The 21,478-nt window shown below is 44.5% G+C and overlaps 1 protein-coding gene across 15 annotated transcripts in view; it reads left to right on the forward strand.

Moving 5' to 3' along the window:
- PLEKHA5 (pleckstrin homology domain containing A5) overlaps positions 1 to 21,478 on the forward strand; it is a 1,790,419-nt gene that overhangs the window by 782,224 nt on the left and 986,717 nt on the right. The gene's annotated exons all lie outside the window — the stretch shown is intronic.

Consider the following 21,478-nt stretch of genomic DNA (forward strand, 5'->3'; position numbering starts at 1 on the left):
CTCCTTAGTATTCAATACTGTGAATAGTAAGGAATTATGGGTTGCCTGTACTCTACTGAATACCTTAAGAGTGAGAGGTCCCTCATTGCATAATGTTTGTGGTTCTGAGTTTTGACTAATAGATATATGTATATTTTCTTTACAAATAACTATGCTTCAATATGTTACTACCCAGGGCATCCTCCCACTTGTTAAAAAAAAATGTACCCTTGCTATCTTAGCCTTTTTATCAGAGATTTTACACTAGCAAATTAGAAGGTTGCTGCGTTTAACCGTTAAACTAATTTTGTCCATTGTGGTGAGTCAGGAGGAGGACGCGGACACTCTGAGAACATGATCACGAAATTAAAGTAAAATTAGAAGACCTAACTTACCCAATCACTATGGGGGTCCCTGCTAATGTTACTAACTAAGGTGCTCTTCAGTCATTCATGAATATAGAAAGGAATACGTCCGCTGTCCAAAACGAACCCTACCACTGTGAAAACTAGTTTAGGTGTGGAGTCTTTAGGATTCTTTATTAATACATAATCCTCAAATGGATTTCTTGGGTCATTCTCTGTAACTCTTCAAATTGACTATTGACTTTTCCCTTCTCCTTGAGAATCCCTTTTGGGGATCTTTTATAAGATATATATTCCTGTTTTCAGCGTATCCTTGGAAAATATTATTGCTCTGGTAGGCTTTGCCTTCTGGGTAGTTATAGTTCAGCTAGTTTTGGCGTACTTGATTTTTGCATGGTTCAATTGAATAGTTCCTCTGAACTCTTGCTCATATTGTTCTCTCTTCGAGATTGTTCTTCTTGCACAGAATATCGAGTTGCTTTCCCCTTTTCCCAGGGTATTGTTATCCACTGTTCTTCTCTTTGTTGTCAGATTTTCAGTAATTCTTTCTCTTGGATCACAACATTTTAAGTCCATTTGTTTCAAGGTTAACTTTGTTCCCCCTGTTACCTACGACTGTGAAAGATGTCTTTGGGATCCTTGTTCCATCCCGGACCTTCTCTTTCGTCCCGGGCCATCGTCGCCTTACCTTTGTTGGTGCTTTCCTCCTCGCAGTCTCTCTTCTACTTAGTGTTTCTGTGTTTTCCAATGAGTGCCATCGACCATGGATCCTTTGTAGTCTCTGCACCACCTTCCTCTGGGTTCCTCCCCTTTCAGCTTCACTCTGAGGATTTGCTGTGGGCCTGGTGTCCCGCACTTTTGTATAGAGTGAGTTTGAAACTGGCGGGCTTCCTGGATTACACTTACTCTGCCTTCTCTACGTGTTTTGTAGCTCACAGCCTTCCTCTGCCTGCATATGCATTTCCCTCTGTCGCTCATCAAGTGCACGCTATGCAACGTACTCGTCCTTGTGGATTGGATATTTCGATTTAAAGGGACATTATCTCTTGCTATGCGATAATGACATCTAATAAATGTTTCTTTCTCCCAGTCTTGGTGTTTAAATGTTTTTGGTAGGGGGCGCTGTTGTGCGGCAGCCAAGATGATGGCTTACGCGTGAGCTCTGTGGTCTTAAGATCTCCTGCCGATTTCCGATGTGAATTGTGACAAGCCCGACACACAAACTTGTGCGAAGCTGTCAGAGTGGTGTGGGCACATAATACTCTGATCTGAATGCTGAAATATTGGCCCCTGCCACGTACACAGCTGGGGAAGCTGTGGGCCCTGCTGGCGTGAGCCGATGGGAGCACAGTGTCGGAGTTGCAGGAGGCTCCACCTGCTGAAGGAGAGATGATACCAATGGCGGTATCAGTGCCTGATGTGGGAGGCATGCCAGTGTCGTGGAATCGGGAGGAACAGGAGAGGAGCCCGCCTGGCACACTGCGAGTGTTGATCCTGAGCCTACTGGTCCCACTGTGCGGGCAGTACCCAGCACTGAAAGAGGACCAGGCGGCCGGGAGACAGTAAGTGTGAGAGACTCCTGGAGCTGTCTCCCTCGTATGAGAGTGGCGCGAAGGCTGTCGCACTGCAACCTCCCTCTGAGGACATTGGGGAAACCGCGAGGCTGTTACTGCTGGGACCCGGGAGGCACAGTGATGCACTGGGGACCGAACAAATTGTAAGCCCTTGTACGGCCAGGCCCCAAGTGAGACTTGTGATCCCACGCGTTGTCCGCTCTCTCCTCTGCCTTCGATTACTGCAGCCACGCGGCTTTCCAACATCCATAGTACTACCTTACTAACACGGCTGCAGGCCATCTTGAGGTGAACGATTGGATTGCAAACCCTGTTGTGCCTTTGACCCCAGAGCATACCGGAGTGCGCTGGGGAGGGGGGGTTGAACTACGTGTCCAAGTAGAAGAGTGCCATACAGCTATTGGAAGGACAACCTGCTGAATGTAATTAAAAGCACACTCGACTACGATGTTGCTAATACCCCGCCAGCACACACAGCATTACTGCTCAATTTGGGTACCTCAGGTTACAGAACCGCAGATCAAGTTTGCGAACCGTGGTGAGCTGGGACATTTAAATATTTGCTATACCCCCAGTGCTGCTATCACTGCAGTACCCCTACTGGAGATGTTAGCTAGGAGATCCTGAGACCACGAGAAAAGGGGACCCCAGGTGACACCCAAACGCTGAAGTGGGGGCAAGATAAATGAACAATCATTGTGACAGTTGGTGCACGGGCACAGTGGGTGCAGTCGGTCGCGGTACAATGACAGAGGAAGGGCACCGCCATGCTGCCGCCTGGCGGCTTCAGAAATATGGCACCTAGCTGGGCAAACTGGGGGCTGCTGCATCGGCGATCAGGAGGCCACTAAGACGGGAGCGTGGCATTTGGACTTGAATCGCAGCACTATGCTTAAAAGGGCTAGGGCGAAGAAAGGTGGCACACTGGATACGTTTGTGCGGCCCACCCCAAAGCCTGTGGAAACAGCTTGTGAAGGAACGAGCGGTCAGGCGCAGGTGGAAGGAGAAATGTCCATGCCGAATGTCGACCTCCAAGGTGTAATGGCCATCATGCAGCAGGGATTTGCTTCTATTAATGGCAAGTTGGACGGAATCTTGTCAACGTGACTAGAATTCACGCTCAACTAGAAAAAGGCCACACAACGAATCATGGAAACCGAGACAGAGATAAGCACGGGGGAGGATGCCATCACAGCACTACAGGGGACGGTGATGACTATGGCTAAGGATCTGGGCAACATCAAGACAAAAGTACGAAGATTTGGAAGCAAGACCGACGGAACAATATCTGTATTATTGGTATTCCGCAGGACGCCTTGAAAGGGCCAATGCAAGTTGCAGTTGAGGATCTACTGAAGGAACTCCTTGGAGACCCCGGCTGGTCACAAATGTTTGGTGGAGCGGGCACATAGGGCGTTGACGGCAAAACCTAGACTGGGGGGATACCCCAGGCCAATAATTGTGCGTCTAATGAAATATAGGGGACAGAGATTTGGTTTTGAAGGCAAAACGAGAGAAACAGGAATTGAGGATTGGTTCAAATGTGGTCCATATTTTCCTTGACTATACGCTGGCAGTACACCAAGAGAGAGACACTTTTGTTGGTGGGAAAAAGCTACTCAGGGAGTGGCAAATACCCTATGCCATGTTCTATCCTGCCCGAATGAGACTCCAATTTAACAACAAGACCTATTTCTTCACGTTTCCCGAGGAAGCTGTATCATTTGTTGAAGCCAACATCCTGCTTCCATCAGGACAGACCCCAGGGGCGAAGTAACATATGCAAACATTAGAGTTGTTCTACCCGCACCAATGCTGTATTGATGTGATAATGGCAACTAGTGTTTGGTTTATGTTGAACTATGCAATGAGTCGAGGCAAATTACCAATGCAGGGAACTCCTCTTGCCACGACTGCAGTCGCCCCCAATGCAAGTGCATGTTACTGTTGAGTGGGGAAGGGTGGCGGGGGACAAGAAGGAAGGGATAAACATAGTCTAAGTTTGGGGTACTATGCGGGTGGAGGGGTTGTGAGGGTTTTGGGTTGAAACTGTTAAAAAGTTGCACGGGGTACATATCGAACTTTATGATCTGGGCATTTGGCGGCACGGGGCAGCGTGGAGCGATCAGTTGCGCATAAGGGAGAATGGCGAGAAATTACTCAGTAAATGTAAAATTCTTAAGCTGGAATGTTAGGGGCTTCGGTCTCCCGATTAAGATGTGGAAAATAATGCCATACGTCAACAGGCTTGGGGGTGTAAACCTTCTATTCCTGCAAGAAACACAGTTGCTTGAACACCAAGCGTCCAGTGTGGCCTCCGAGTGGGGAGATCACCAGTACTATACAAATTACTCCACAAGGGCGCGGGGGGTTCATGATCTTAGTGCATCAGTTGTTGCCATTCATTCATTACAATGGAACACGATGATTGTGGCAGGTTTGTGCTAGTACACAGGAAATTGGGGAGTGCTGAAGTTCTGTTAAACGTTTATGGACCCAATATAGATGACCCGGAATTCTATGATACTGTATTCCAAAGAAGTGCTGGGTATCCCACAGCGTCCGTTATTTGCAGAGGAGACTTCAACACGATACTAGATGCACACCTAGACCGCTCGTCCACAGTACCCAGGCCTTTGACACACGCAGCACTTACTATACACACACACATATGGAAGATCTGGGATTAAGGGATGTATGGCGCGTGCTCAATACCACACAGCGCGCTTTTAATTTTTACTCATCGGTGCATGACGTGCACTCGTGCATCGACATATGGCTGACATCTTGTAAGCTGAAAAACTGGGTAGTGGAGTGTTGCGTTTTGCCAAGGACTTTATCTGACCACTCCCAGGTACTGCTATCACTAGACATTCCCAGAGCTATGGCTCCACGTACACAGTGGCGCTTTAAAGCTACAACTTTGGGGACCTGGCTTTCCGGGTCAGTATGGCCCAGCATATTGATAGTTACTTTGAAAATAATGAGGGGTCGGTTAACACACAAGCCATTTTTTGGCAGGCGTTCAAAGTATATATCCAGGGTATAGCAATGTCAACTGAACTTGGGGTACTGCAGGATATTAGGAGGGAGCTGAGGAGATGTGAGAAGACTCTGGAAAGATTATAGGAGGAATGCGCCAGTCACCTGTCACCACGGCTTAGCGAAAATATTAAGACACACCTAGATAAATACAGGTACGCAGGAGAAAGGGATTTTTGGTACTTTGGTACTATGATAGGCCAGTGGCAGCGCACTGTTCTGGGGAGCAGGAAAGACATGGGAAATTGCTGGAGCAGACAGTGCGTGGCGAGAAGGGAAGCACTAACATCCCAAGTATAATAAGGGCAGACGGCATGGTGGTCAATAAAGTGGAAGAGGTAAACAAGGTATTTTATGATTTCTATTTCCCCCAGTCCCACTCCACTTCTTGTTCTTGGTGACTTTAACCTCAACCTCTCTTCTAACCCTCCCTCCTCTCCTCTCTTCTCCAGCCTCGACTCCTACCTCCTCTCTCCCTTCCACTCCCCTCCTACCCACCAATCTGGCTCTATTGATCTCATCTTTACTTCCTCCTTTTCTGCCTCCCCCATCTCCTCTATTCTCACCTACCTATCTGATCACTCCCTACTTTTTTTGCCTCGCCCCTCCCTCCCCCTGTCCTCCACAATCCTCTTTCTCTTCTCTCCGGCGTGACCTACGCTGCTTTAACCCCTCCAGATTTCTAGCATCCCTCTCCTCTTCCCTCCCCCAATTCTCCTCTACCTCTGATGCCTCCTCCATCTTCTCTTCCTCCCTCTCTTCTACTCTTGATCTTCTCTACGCCCTCTCACAAACCTGCACAACCCTGGCTTTCTTCTCATCTCTCCTCTATGCGCCGCCTCTTGCCTTGAACGTCAGTGGCTCAAACACCCATCCCTCTCTAACCAATCTGCTTATTTCTCCTATCACACCCTCTGACTCATGCCTCAACTCTGCGAAACGTACCTACTACTCTGACCTTCTCCAGTCACATTGCTCTCACCCTCATCACATCTTTCAAACTTTAGCGTGACTTCTCTCTCCATCTACTCCTGGTCCCTCCACTACCTCTTCTCTCACTGCTACTGATCCTGCCTCCTCCTTTTCTAGCAAAGTCCTCAATCTCCGTCAAACTATCATCTCCTCCCCCTCCTACTCTCTTCCCTCTCCTCCTCCTCTCCTCCCCCCTCTCCTCCTCCTTCCCCCACTACCTTCGCTATGTCCTCTTTTGCTCCGGTCACGCATTCTGATGTCACTCTTCTCCTATCCAACACTCTTCCTACTGCTTCCCCCTCTGACCCTATTTCATCTCCTCTCATCCCTAAAATCTACCCCTCCATTCCCTAACTCACCTCTTCAACATCTGCCTCTCAACTTCCACCTTTCCTTCTCCTTTTAAACACGCTACTATCATCCCTATTCTCAAAAAACCTTCTGCCAACCCCCACTTTGCCTCCAACTATTGCCCCATCTCTCTACTACCCTTCCTTTCTAAACTTCTTGAGCGTCTTGTCTATTCTCAATTCTCTTCCTTCATCTCCAACCACTCACTCCTTCCCTCCATCCAATCCGGCTTCCGTCCACTGCACTCCACTGAAACAGCCCCCACATCTGTTCTTAACTCTCTCCTCTCTGCACGCTATGCAAAGCACTCCTCCATCCATAGTCTCCTGACCTTTCTGCTGCTTTTGATACTGTTGACCATGCTCTTCTACTCACCTCCCTCTCATCATTTGGCTTCAAGGACAACATTCTTAACTGGCTTTCCTCTTATCTTTCTAACCGCACCATTTCTGTCTCATGGGGTGGCTCCTCCTCCCCTTCTTTTCCTCTCAACTACGGAGTTCCCCAAGGTTCTGTCCTTGGCCCTTTTCTTTTCTCACTCTACACCTCATTCTTAGCTCCTATTATCTCCTCTTTTGGCATCTCGCACCACTTCTATGCTGATGACACCCAACTCTTCCTATCCTTCTCCTCCTTCTCTCCTTCTCTCCTGACATTCATGATAAACTCTATTCTTGCCTTTCTGCTATTAAATCCTGGATGTCCTCACACTTCCTTACTCTGAATACTGATAAAACTGAACTCCTTTTCTACCCTGCTATCACTGTTCCTCCTCCCTCCCCACTCCCCTTCATTCTCTTTCCCCCTGCCCAACTCTCCTTCTCTCCCCACTCCCGCAACCTTGGTCTCCATCTTGACCCTCACCTCTCCCTATCTCAACATATTTCTCTCACTGCTAAATCCTGTCGCTTTCACCTCTATAACATTCGTAAAATTCGACCCCTCCTTACCTTTCACGCCACTAAACTTTTAATTACTTCCCACCTCTTCTCCAGACTCTTCTACTGTTCTTCCCTTCTCTTCGGAATCCCCTCCTCCTATCTCTCCCCTATTAAATCCATCTACCACTCTGCCATCCGCTCACTATGCCTTCCCTCACTCCATCTCCTCCTCCCTCACCTCTCTAGGTTGGCTCTCTTTCCACTCCGAACTCAAGTTCCTCTGTCTTGTTTTCAAATCCCTCTATGATCTTGCTCCCCCTTACCTCTCCTCCCTTCTTTCCTTTCACACCCCTTCTCGTCCTCTCCACTCTGCTAATCTTTTCCTACTCTCTCCTCCTCCACCCAGCGCCCCCCTCCTGCTTCCGCTCCTTCCAACTCTGTGCTCCTTTCCACTGGAACCGCCTCCCCCTTCACATCCGCTCTTTTCCCTCCTACCCTTCCTTTCGCTCCTCTCTAAAATCTTACCTCTTCCACTCACCTCCCTAGCACCCCACCTTCTCTACCTCCTCCCTTCCCCTTACCTCAAACTCCTCCTCTTCCTTACCCTCTCCATCCCTCCTATCCCCTTCCTCCTTCCCCTGCTTGATTTGTGTCTCACATTCTCTGCCCTTCTTCCCTCACATTCCTGCTCTTTCCCCCGTCCTTAACTTCTCTATCACCTACCACTCCCTTGTTCACCTCCCCCTCCTACACCCTCATCTCAGCTGTAATATTGTAAGTTGTTCTTTATGCTGTTATCAGGTTGTGATTCAATTGTCATTTTATGCTTACTGTATGTTTACTTGTTCTCATGTAAAGCACTTTGGAGTAAAGGGCTATATAAATTCAATAAAATACAAAATATAAAATATTCTCTCCAGCGTGAAGCCAATGGCGCCGAAATATATCACCACCTAGCAGAAATAGCCATGACACTGCTGTCGGCAGAAGCGTGCAATGCACTTGAAGAGCTGATAACGCTGAGAGAAATTAAGAAAGCGATTAGGGAACTCCCAGACGGGAAGGCCCCGGGGTCAGACAGGTTTGGGGCAGAGTTTTATAAGTAATTAATTAATGTGCTAGCACCTACATTGTTATTGTTGTGGTCAGTGGCGTTGGAACTCGGGGGCCCTACCCGAGTCATTATGCGCAGCGGTTATCATTTTACTGCTAAAGCCCAGGAATCTCCTGGACGACTGCAGATCGTACTGCCCATTATCCCTGATAAACACTGATGCAAAAGTGTTTGTAAAAATCCTGCCAACCAGGCTCAATCCACTAATGCCCCACATGGTGCATGAGGATTAAGTTGGGTTTGTGTTGGGGGAGGTCAACGGCAGCCAACATTCATCGGATGTATAATGTAATGGCGAGGGGGCAGCCGTGTCCCTGGATATGCAGAAAGCAAGCATTCGACATCGTGTATTGGCCATTTCTGTACACACAGCTATTTGCCAGAGTAAGCGTGAACGGGATCCTCTTACTGATAATAGCATTGGGGGGAGGCACTACACAGGGTTGCCCACTGTCACCCCTGCTATTTGCATTAGTTATAGAACCCTTGGCCGATCTTATGCCGGTGCGACACACTCTAGCAGGCATCAACATCGCCGTGAAAGTGGAACTTGTAACACTATACGCAGACGATATACCGATGTACATAAGGGACCCAGGGAAATGCCTACAGAGGTTACTGACAGCGGTTCACGAGTTTGGGAAATATTCAGACTTCCCACTAACGGACACTACCTCGAAGTCAAGGCATATGTTTGCACTAAAGTGGGCGCGTGCACACATAAAATACCTACAGGTTGAGATTGCCCGATCACCTTCCCTTGTTAAGTCTCTAAACTATGACTCCTTGGTTACCACGATGTGTACTGAAATGGAGCGGTGGAACCATCTCTGTAGTTTATTGATGGGGCAGATTGCGTTGATAAAAATTATCATTCTGCCGAAGCGGTTTTATTTATTTAGCAATGTTGTTATGGCTGAGCAGATCCTTTTTTTCTAAAGTGGCCGGGGCTTCCTCCTCCTTTGTATGGAGGGGATGGATACGGATCAGCTGGAGGCACCTCACACTACCGAATGAAGTAGGAGGGTTGTCGGCGCCCGATTTTTGAGTTGTACTACCTTGCTGCTCAGGCATATTTTGCGGTTCACTGGGTGGGGGAAGGACCGCACATATCATATATATATATTGAAATGGAAAGGCAGGGAGTGGCACTGTCTGCTTTGATGCAAAATTTGGCTGGGGGAATACAGTTCAACACTAATCAGATGGATCCAGTGTCTGTAACACAAGAGGCGTGGACGAAGTTGACTAAGCGCCCAAGAATGCTGTATTGTATAATCGAGCTATACCAATCTGGAAGGCACCCTTCCTACGTCTGGCAAAAGATAAGCTGTTGACTAGGCACTGGGGCGGGCTGGCATATTGGCCATGGGAGACTTGTATCATGAGGGTCATTTGTATCATGGGATTTGATCAAGACATATGTGGGGCATATGCCACTTCAGAAACTCCAATACTGCCAGATCCGCTCAGCTGTGACCTCGTGTGGCCTGAATACCCAGGGGAACCAGCATCGCACCCATGTTTTCATTAATTAACCCAAGATGGGGGCGGAAAAGTCACCCTCAGCGCTATATAAATTGGCACAAACGACCAGGGGAGTGCAAACCACTGATATTAGGGGGATTGGGAGAAGGACCTGGAGATCACTTTTACAGATGCCCATTGGTTGCAGATATGTAGATTGACGAGGCAAATATCGCTGAACTCCAGACACAGACTAATTCACTTAAAAATCTTGAATAGAACGCACTTTACCCCGGCCGGCCTAAAGAAGATGTATCCCACATCGGAAGGGAAGTGTCCCAGATGCGGAATGTTAGATGCAAATATAACACATATGCTGTGGGCATGCCAGGCATTGCTGGAGTACTGGGAGAGGGTGTGTCGAGCTTTGGAGGAGATAGTGGAACTGTCCATAGTATGGGAACCCTAGATATGTATATATGTGAACAGGTTGAATCCATTGAAGCGCAAACTGGTATATCTTGGACTGATACTGGCAAAGAGAGCTATTTTACTGTGATGAAGAGCTGGGAGGCACTCTCTTATGACAATTGGCTTCACGACATGGTATGGGCGAATGATAATGAGGAAATATATGCAGGCCTCATTCCGCTGTCGAATCGCCCAAGAGATATTTGAGGCGGCTTTCAGCAATACTTGGCACAACGAAATAGGGAGGGAGGTGAGGAATCTGTGCCATGAATAATACCATGTAATGTATGTGTATGCTGAAAATGTTATTTGTTATGTCGCTCTGTGCTTACCTCGCCCAACAAACATATTTACGTTGTATTGCAGTATTCCTGTGCAAGTTAAATAACGTTTTTTTTAAAAACAAATTCAGGTATATTAGATCACCCCATGTAGGCCACGGTATGCACAGCTTTAGGGAGTTACTCAGTGAGGTCCCACTTGCCTCAGACCCTAGGGGGTGTTGCTGAGCGGGCTCACCTCTCTAGCCTTATGGGGGGAGGCTAGGCAGGTGAGCCCGCTATGTAAGACACTCCCTAGGGTTCTGAGTAAGTGGGACCTCACTAGGAGTGACTCTGCGCTTGGGGACAACGACTCTCATTACAGCATAAAACTCCCTGTTCAAACCACCCTTTCTACATATATGGATGTCGGCAAAACTGTTGTATTCTCTGCTTCTCCCAAAGATCCTCCCTTGACTCTAGTGGCTTCAGGTAATTATGAATCTCACCTGAGTGCCATGATCAATCAAAACGGACAACCTTCCTTTCGTTTATTGTGCTGACATATATGAAAAGCAAACAAACCTTAAATGGAAGAGGAACTCCCACAGTGGGTGGAGAGCAGCTACTCCGAGGCGAGCCTCCGCATCGTTGAGGTCTTGGAGGGGTGGAGCCACGCTGGGCCATGGAGCCTGTGGCAGCGAGGAGAGCAAGCAAGTCGCAATCCTAACCTGAAAGGGGAAGGCCCGCGTCGCATCTGGTGGCAAGACCACAAACGAGTTGTGGTGGGCTGGAATGACAGAAACTGATGCAGAGACCAGACCGTATGAGGGACCCTAAGTCTGTGAACTCTGCACACTTTGGACCATAACTATGGTTACTAGTAGCCGCGGGGAGAGCTGACGAGGTTACGGGAACCTGAGTAACCCGACTAGGTTACAGGAACCTGAGAAACAAGACAGAGAACTTGCCATTGCAAGGTACAAACATTGCGAATAATAGCTGGGAAAGCTATCACAGTTACGGCAGCCAGAGAAACCAGAGTTTGCAAATACCCTATGAAAGAGGGATTGATCAAGAGATATGAGCATATTAAATTAAGGCTGAGAAAGCAGCAGAAGGTACAGAAGTCTTCAAGCACATGATGGAGAACCCCCCTATATGAAATGACCTGGTGAAAGGAAATGACCTGTGTTAGAGTCATAAAACTTTGGGGAGAACCCAATGCCTTGAAGGATGAAGAGTTTTTGTTTGTATGGTTATGAGAAATCCTGGAGGATTGGAAATGTGCACAAAAATTGACCAGTGTTCTTTCCAAAAAAAAAAGGAAGAATGAAATCCATATCTGAACACAAAGACTCAGAAGAATATCTTGCTGTGAAAAGGAACTTTTGAAACCCAAGAACGAAGCAGAAACAAGTTGGCCAGGCAGAAGTCCATACCAAGGCCATTATACAGACCTCCTTTTATTTCTTAGTTGGGTATTTTTCTGAAGCGGTAGGGCCAGTTAGATACATAGGATTCTGACAGAGGAATTTTGTTTGCACTTGACGTGCACCTTTATTTTTCCTTTGTTAGGTATGCAACTTCCCTCAAAGCGTTAGCGCAATTAGGAGTTTTCCTAACCCTTTGAAGATGTCACTGCTTTGTCATACTCCTTCTGGCTCACCACACCATCTTAATAGTAAGCTGATTTTGAGCATGTGACTGATAAAGAGCAGAGTTGGCAATGTTTAGACCTATGACATGTAGGTTACACCGAGTGCAGGTGATCAGTGCAGTAGAAAGATGAACAAGATGGTGCAGAGGTCCTACATGACACATGCACTAATAGTTTGTTTTTTGGTGAGAATTTGTCTCATGTATTCACCAGCTAGGCTGTTACTGACTGATCACCAGTGAGTGACCATTCGAGAACCACGCTTGGCTGGCAACTAAGACATCTCGAGAGATCGTTACTGGGTGCACCCCATGACCTACCAATGTTTTACATGAGCACTCCTCAAACTCTTAATTAGAATTCTCACACGATTGCCAGGCCAGGGATTATCTTGTTGGAAAAAGGGTTACAAATCTAAATAAATGTTCATTATGTAGGTGATGGGTATAACAATTGTGATAACTACTAATCCTCCTCCTTCTATTAGTTAACACATGCCCAATTAAAAGGGGAGGACCCGGTGGTATTTGCACAGAACAAAAAGTGTCACAAAAATGTAGTGTGCCATTAGCACCCAGTTCCAAGGGCTGGACCCGGGGGTTAATGGCCTGGCAGCCCGAGTTAATGGCCAAAGCTTAGCCAGGGCAGTTAACGACGGCTCTGGCCCATTACTCCCCGTTCCACACTGGACTGCGACACTAAAACATGCTTAAGGATAAAGCCCTTGCCGAACATCATTGCTGCCTTTCAGTGCATTACTCTGGTGATGAGATTCTTTATGTAAGCAGTTTAATCCATATATTACTGTTTTTCCTCTAATCATGAACAGCTTTCTTACCCTCTTATTACGCATGGCAGAAGGCAACCAGTTAATCAAATACTGTAGTGCTGACACTGAAGCTTTAATTTCTTGAAATGCTCTTAAGCCTTCCCTTCCGTAGTGTGGGTGGGAGCAGATTGGATGGATAATATTGTAATTCCTCGAGCTATGTACTCAGCACACCCGTGAAACAGTTGAACTAAAATATATAGTGTTAATAAAATAAATATGCGCACATGCAAAAAGAATGGACAGTGTGTTTCCATAGAACAATTTTTAAGTAGCATGTTTTTAAAAGTTTGCCACATGAGCGCATCTGTATTGGCCTACTGGCACATCCACTCTTCTTTTTGCCAAAATCCTGCAGTGTCCTGGCTGCAAGAAAACCTAATGAATAATTAATTTTATAGCAAGTCTTTCCGCAGCTTGCGTTCCTTCCTCAGCACGCTATTTATTGGCTTCACCATTTTGGCCAAGGTCTGGGACTTCCTTATGGGGCAGCTATTCCTAATATCAAAGTGTTGAAAAAGCCTAAGTTCCGCAGAGCCTTAACTCAAGGTTCTAGTACATATTAAGTGTGCCAGGTTCTTCAAGAGTGAATTTTGCATAATACTGTTATAGGGCACCTTTCTCTGACTAACAAATTACTTAATTGCACAATCCAAAACACAAATTCACTAGCATAAGGCTCGAGACACTGAGGGGTTAGCTGCAAGGTCATATTCCCCCTTATGTCTTAATACTTTGGGAATCTGGGGGAGTGCATCTTATTGTGCTAATCATGCCAAATGAGAGCCTCTGGCGCTCCCCTGTACCCAAATGCCTTAGCAGTGCTTGAGACTTGGTTTCCAAAGATAGGAACTGAATCCTTGCCACTGTTTGTTGGCAATCTCCATGTCTTGGGCTTTGTCAGTTCTTCAACTTTGGGCCAGGATCAGCAGTACAGGATTTTGGTATCATCACAGCCTTGACATATTTACATCCTATTTACTGAGAGGGGTCAGCAATGTGAGGCGGACAACCTTTGGATGATTGTTCAAAATATGCCATTTTATTAAATTTTAAAAGTTATTAAATGCCTCAGCGCTCTAACTCAGGATGTCTGGCCCTCACACTTAAACATCAAATACACAAAGAAATTATATGGCAATTAAATAACATCAACAATGATATTCAGTTTATTGATAACCTCTTAGTAACCTGGGTGAACTCCCTTCACCAGGATTTAAGTTAATTTCAGTTCCAATGTTCAACAAAAAGAAAAAAGGAAATCAATGTAGGTAATACAGTCTCTCAATTCAAGTCTTGATTTCAATTTAAAGGTAAAGTTTTGTTTAACCAAAATTCCCACAGCATAGCTTTTCTTCTTGGTGAAATAAGGACTTTCCACTTCCTCAAAATGGCATCAATGTTATTCCCATCCACAATGCTTTGCCACCACTTCAGGTTATCCAAGAAGACTTGCCACATTTCAAAAGAAATACAACTTCTGTTTATACACAGGTCTTGGTTAACACTTAATATGTCTCTTTATAAGATTAGGAGTCATAGTAGGTATCTTTGTCAGGATGGCTTCACAGCACGTGTACTTCCACTTCAACAACTTCTACAAAAGTTTACCATGAGGGCATGCTCCTTGGCCTCATAGAATACCACCTTCATTTGTGCTACGGATGTTTCACATCTACTGACAACCAAATACACCACTACAGCTTCAGTTCTTTGTGACGTCACTACATCTTATGACAAGATTCACATTCGGCACTTTAACACCTTCAAGTAAACAAGGCACTCTTCCTCAAACCTTCCTTTTCAGAGAGCCAGCCTCTTGGCCTTTGTCTGCTTGTAACAACAACCCAAGATTGCTTTTCAACACACTGCTCTCTTCTGTCTACAGTCTTTGACAATGTAGGTTGTATCATTTTCAAAGAATATTTATAAATAACAAGTTTCCCTACCCCAACCTTGCTTTCATCCCTCTGCCAACTGTTAGCCAGAATAATTACCCAGTAGCTTTGGTGCCACTCTCTTGGATTAAGGTAATGCTTGCACACTTGTATATTAGGAAATGCCTACGTTCTATTTGGCTCACTGTGCTGTTTAAACAGTTCTCTGGCTTTGGGAAAGGCTGGTACGGTTTCAATTGGGGGGGTATGCATTCTTCACTCTTGGCTTGGGCAATGCTTGCTCTCTCCAACTTCAGATACAATGTTTAAACACTTGACTTTTATATAGTAGCAACTATTAACTGTGTTCACAAAGATAGAGGTTACTCTACATCCTAGAATATTAATTGGGCACACGTGACCACTTCTTAATGTACTTTTCAGTTTAAAGTTTAACTGTTGAGTAGCATTTGCTCTTCACGCGAGTGCTACAATTCAAGTGTCCCATTGTTAAAGACCTAAACAAATAACTTCACATCACTTCTGATCTTACGCAAATGATTATTAAGCTGGATACTGTTGCCGGCAGTGCTCACGCACAGAATCAGAACGCCAGGTTTATCTCACCGGCTTCTGTATTCCTTTTCCCACATGTTGTACAACTTCTGGATTCACCTGGGACCCACACCCTTCCTCGCTGAAGATGTCTCTGGTCCAGCCACTCAATTAAGGATCCCCTCTCGCTCCTGAGACCCACAGTTTCACAACAGTTGTTCACCACTGTCTCTGAGAAGCTTCTTGCTGCGCAGTGTCGGCAATTAGGCTCACATGGGGAATGGCAACCTTTCTGCATGCCTTCCGCTGCACAGCATCTGCACACCAGAGTCTTGGGGAACAAGACCCTCGCAGGACAAGCAGGTGAAATCTGCTGCATCAGAGTCCCAGCATCCCTTCAGTTCACCCAACTCTGCCTGGATTGCCAACACTGTACCGCCTTCCTTCTGCCTCTGCTACTACTGCATACACTGCATACACTCCAGCCACAGTTCAGCTCCTCCTAATTGCCTGCACCTGAGGGGGCATTTGAATGCTCTCATCTTCCCTCTGCCCTAATTGCCTGACTGCTACTACAGCGTGACTCTTCAGCCCTCTTCCTCGTCCCAGTACTTCTGGGATTATGGGACATGTAGTCCTCAAAAATAGTTTTTTTTCTTGTTAGTAACTTCTTGGTTTTAGGGGTTGACTTATTTCCCTTAAGGTTATTTACGGATGGACCCTTAGAATTAATTGTTACATAGGAATCTATTTAAGGCAATATTCCTAAATCAATTTCCAGTATACTTTTGGTAGAAGGGAGTATTTTTATCCAAGAGTACTTTAAATGGTCTTTCTGTTAAGGTTTGTTCAGGATGTATGGCCTTTGTGCCCAGAGCCACAGATCCTATGAGGTTCAGATACATCATAATGACAATAGGCCACTACCTGTTTTGGCAACTTTAAAATGTTCTGCCTTTTAAAGGGCAAATACTGTGTCTCATCCCTCGGATCACCCCACCACCGTGGGCGTGGTCTCCACCAAGGTGATCCTCTCGCAGTACACCACCCCCAAGGTTAAGATCAGGAAGCATCTGCCTTTCCCATGTCACCTGGAGGAGACTTTAGGTAGGGGTTTATTGAGGGATCCATCGGATTCATCACATAACACATTGATTCCTTTGATAACACTTATAATGTCCAAAGACCCCAAGAGCAAATTGGCATCCCAGGGAAAAGCCATCTTATTAAAAAATTACTGCCTCATGACATGGAAATTGGTCATTTGTTGGCACTTGAGGGTAACTCTCCACCCCCATTAAAGTCCCTTCTATGTGCACTTGTTACTAGAAATCATCTTTTCATTTCCAACAGAATGTTTATTGGGCAACAGTTTATACGAATTAGTGGCTTATTCCAATAAACCATCATGCCCTCCATCCAGATTATTCAACACCCATTAATGTTCATTTTATTCATCCCACCACAGCTAACCCTGCAATGCTGAACACTGCCCAACCAGTGAGGGGTTAGAATTTAGGGGAAGGGAGGAGGAAGCCAAAAGGGATTCATTCATTCACACCCTTGTCAAATGCCAATATTTCAAAAGAAAAATAACAGCAGAGGTTACCCCAGCATTGTCACTAGAACTCCGTCTTCTTTTAGAGAAGCCCTTCAACCTGGGTGTGACCATTTTCTTGCTAGAGGGAAATCTGGTCTACATCTGAAGATGTTCCAATACCTTTTTTCCTCAGTATGTCCTGTTTCATGCAGCCAGAAAGACTACCCCATGCATCTTTGTCAATCTCACTTCATGGATGTTCAATCCATCTCAGATGTTTGGTGTGGTGAAGCCCCACTGAAGGAATATCTTCAGTTTAAACCGTAACGTATAAAAGGATGTCTCCCCATACCTCTATCATATTGTCATGTTTTAAAATATTCTCATTATTACAAAGAAAGGATGAATTAATGTATCAGCAAGTATGTTACTCTAATGTTTTTGAATTGATGGTCGTTTTTGAAAAAAAGAATTCATTTTTTTGGTTTAATGGATGTTTAACCTTAACAATAGACCAAAAGAGAATGGAAAAAATAGAAGATAAAATTCACTGGCCCGCAGACTATATAAGGCAGTACATTCGAAAACCTAAAAAATACAATCCAACAAATTAAAACCCCCAATTATTCTCAAATAATATATTGCCTATGTTACATTATGCATAGCTAAAAAAATCCCAGTTACTGCTAAAACCACAGAAGTAAAACCACCAGCGAGACAGATTAGCCATATATTTTTGGGCTCCAGAATATTGGAGACACCATTTCAAACCTTTCTAAAGTGAATCATCTGAGTCCTCTTTAATTCCGGACAATAAACTAACAGATGCTTCACTGTTTCGTTGGTCGACCGGTCTTTACAAAATCTTCAATTATACTGTTCAGGCGGAATCCTCTGTCTGCGGATTAAAACCTCTCTAGTGAGGTACAGATTTCACCTATATCTTAAAAACTGACATTACTGTAAAACGTAGGTAAGCAGTTAACACTCCCAGGTTTGTATTCTCATGCATCAGATGACTTAAAACTATGGAAGTCATCAACAGTTCGGCACTAGTCATTTATGTTCAACCGTTTGTTATGCTTTTCAGTCAGTTCATATTTTTACACACATTTTTACAAAACCAGTTACTGCAGGATAATTACCCAGCTGCATCACTGCACCAATATCCTCATACAGGGTGTTCTCCATGGGTATTATATTATAATACATTTTAAGGTATTTCCAAAGAATACAGACCCCCATCAAGTACAACCCCAATTCAAACTGCATAGCAGCAATGGGGACAGCATTTGGAACAAACAGTGCATTTCTCCAAATTATTCCCTCCAATTGGTCAATATAGTCCAACACTCAACTTTGCAGAGTTTCAAGGCCATATATCAACTTAGGGATCACTTTGCCCTCATAATATTTTAAGAGGTTTGATAGAAAATCTAGACTGTGACCTGATCTTACACATCTATGAAACCTGATCCTTAAGTTTATAGATGAGATATTCCTTTATTAATTTGTTTATTAGGGAACGTAATACACAGGAACCACAGATATGTGAATCCACCACTTCTAACATTTCCAGCCCCGCTAACCAAATAAATGAGGATTGCCTGTGCAAAGCACCTTACTTAGAATGGTTAATAACCACACGTTATCTTCTGCATATAAGGCAAAAGCGTTGATCAAGCATTGTAGACTCACTGGTGTTTGGTCAAACACCAGGAGGTCATCTGCATAGGCAAACCAAATAAATGTAATGGAGGACAACTTAAGAGGAGCCAAGCTAATAGTTTGATTGCCTCATCAATATCCGACAAATAGAGGTTGAAGAGGCAGCGGTCAAGAATGCACCCTGCCTCAGTCCCCTTTCAGTTGGAATCACCTTTGAAAGAGAACCCTCATTATCCAACCTTACACAGAACTAGATTGATCATGGAGGCTCATAATAAGTTGTAGAAGGCCACCTGCAGTCTCCCATTTATGAAACCTGGACAAAGGAGTCTCCTATTCACCTGGTCAAATGCAGATTTGCGGTCAATTGACACCAAATAGATCGTGCTAATCCCTCCCTTCCAAGAAGAATCCTGATTATCAAGAAGCCATTAAGATTAGTACTGTCCTCTTCTAAATACGGTCTGCAGCCTTTTTATGTAATCTTCCAGCCTCTCGTGCCCAATCCTCTAGATGACGCGCAGTGTGGAAGCAAAAATCATGCTATACGCATGGAGGATTGAGATCGGGTGGTAATTTTTTTGGGTTGGTTTTAGGGCCACTTTTGTGAATTGGTATTGCATACGCCATCACGTGGAGGGATATTGACCTGTTAGAATCTCCTTAAATATAAGTGAAAGGGTAATCGGACAGATTTGTGGATCATCCTTAACCATTACTCTGCTTTTTGGGGACTGGGGCATGTGAATTGCTTGATTGAACAATTAGTTATTTAATCTTATCTTGGTCGAAAAACAATTCATACGCATGCTTTACAGGACCCAAAGTAAAGGAATTAAAAACCTGAGGCGTATCCACTACGGAATACAATTCCTTAAAGCAGCAAAGCCACTCCTCCTCCAGAACTGCATTTAATTGTTTTTCACCATAACCCCTATCCAAATAATTGACCAGTGTCCAAAAACTTCCAATTCCATGGTCCTTTAAACTATTTAGCATGAACTCAGCATCCTTTTGTAGCAGGCCTGCCCTCTGAGGCTTTCCCCAATTTTTAAAACTCGGTCTGATCTTTTGAATTGCTAACAACTTCTCTGGGCCGTCCAGTTATTTCTTACAGACTACTCTAATACTAGCCCTCATAATACATTTTTCAATAGCCACACTCTGATGAAAGGCATGCTTGTAATTCCCTGATTTCCTACTATTGGGTTTAAACCATTTATTCCTACCTAGCTTGTCCTGTAACGTCCCAACAATGAATGTCCCGAAATGATCCACACTAAACGTGTGCAATTTCCAGGCAAAGGAGTCTCCACAATAATTAAATTCTTCTACGCATTAAAAGCATTTATCTGGCTGCCACAGAATTGGATTGCCACCCGAATTCACTCTTAAATGTACTGATGCTCCCCCTTATCACCCATTAAATCCATTTCAAGCCCAGATACCAGCATGTTATGATCACCACAGTCTGTAATAGTTATACCCAAATACACACCTGTTAAACATTTATAGTCATTAGTCTTTCTTCCACCAGAAGACCCAGTTCTACAACCCTGCACTCTATCCCCTGCCGGATGATTATTGGCAGTGAACTATAGAGCAGGAATCCCTGAGGAGAGGATTAGAGCCTGCAGTCGCACATGGCCAATGGGACCCATTTTTGCACAATTTTATCTTTTTGGACACGGAATAGTGCACTGGCCTGCAGGCAAGATATACCACTGGTGAAGGGGGGAGAAGTACAGAAATCGGAAGATGTAGTACTATTTGGATTCTTTCAAATACCAAAGTATAAATTGCAACCATGCCAAACTAATAATTTGTGTATCGAACATGATCCCGTTTCCCCGATTTATTTTTATTACGTTTTTATAAACAAATTACTTAACTTAGTGTCTAGATGTCCAATTCCTTGTCCCCAGCACGCAGAGCAGCTTCTCAGTAATCATTCCCTTATAAGTAAAGTTAACAGATATTCGTTACACAATATAATCATTCACGTGATATTAAAGTAAACTAACACGATCATTAGGAAGGCATCAAATCAGAGGGGTAGTTAAATGATGATAAAAAGGCATTCCAGGTGGTGGTTTAAGGTTCAGCATAAGAGTTTGGTGTATGCATATCATTCTCGGAGGTTGGCTAGTGCATTAAGTCCTTTCTCCTAATTGTCAAATGTTGACCAATTAAAGAACCTTTAGTGATACGCACTGATAGGATTCCTCAATACTAAGCCCAAGGCAATAAATCTTGCATTTGGCGTACCCTTTTATGAGGGGGTATAGAGGTTTAGGCCTAATTGATAGACCTTCGGGGTAGGATCTACAGTGTATCAAACAAGATCGTCATAAAACATTTTAAGCGTGACACCCTCTTTTTCTGTATTCTAATCTGCTGTTCTAAAACGTTTTAGCCTGACCAAAAACAAAGTAACATAGCCCATAATTTGTGAAAATGATTGTTAAATGGCTTATAATTTGTGATGTTTTTAATGTGATCCTCTGGTATTTGTTAGTCTTTGTTTTGTGGTCCAAGTGTAATTTATGTAACTTGTATTATTTGTTATGTTTTCTGTAGTACTTAGCACTTTTGTTCCTCCTTTGTCTTTGTACATGTTTCTCACAGTGACTTAGAACTACCTTTAAGTGTCGACCCGCTGGTTGAGAACAAGTGTCTGCTCTCTTTTCTCCACTTTCCTGATTCTTGCTCCCTTTCTCCTTTGTGTTAACTCCCCTTTATTACTGCAGTGCAGAGCAGTAGCCTTCTCCTTGCTTCCTGCAATCACCAAGAATGTGAGCCTAATTGGCCCTGTTAGAAAATATCATTTTAAGAACACAATATTAAAACAATACTTCATTTTTCCTACACAG

The sequence above is a fragment of the Ambystoma mexicanum genome, chromosome 12 (genome assembly GCF_040938575.1).
Source record: "Ambystoma mexicanum isolate Mex_15411 chromosome 12, UKY_AmexF1_1, whole genome shotgun sequence".
Taxonomy (NCBI): Eukaryota; Metazoa; Chordata; class Amphibia; order Caudata; family Ambystomatidae; genus Ambystoma; species Ambystoma mexicanum.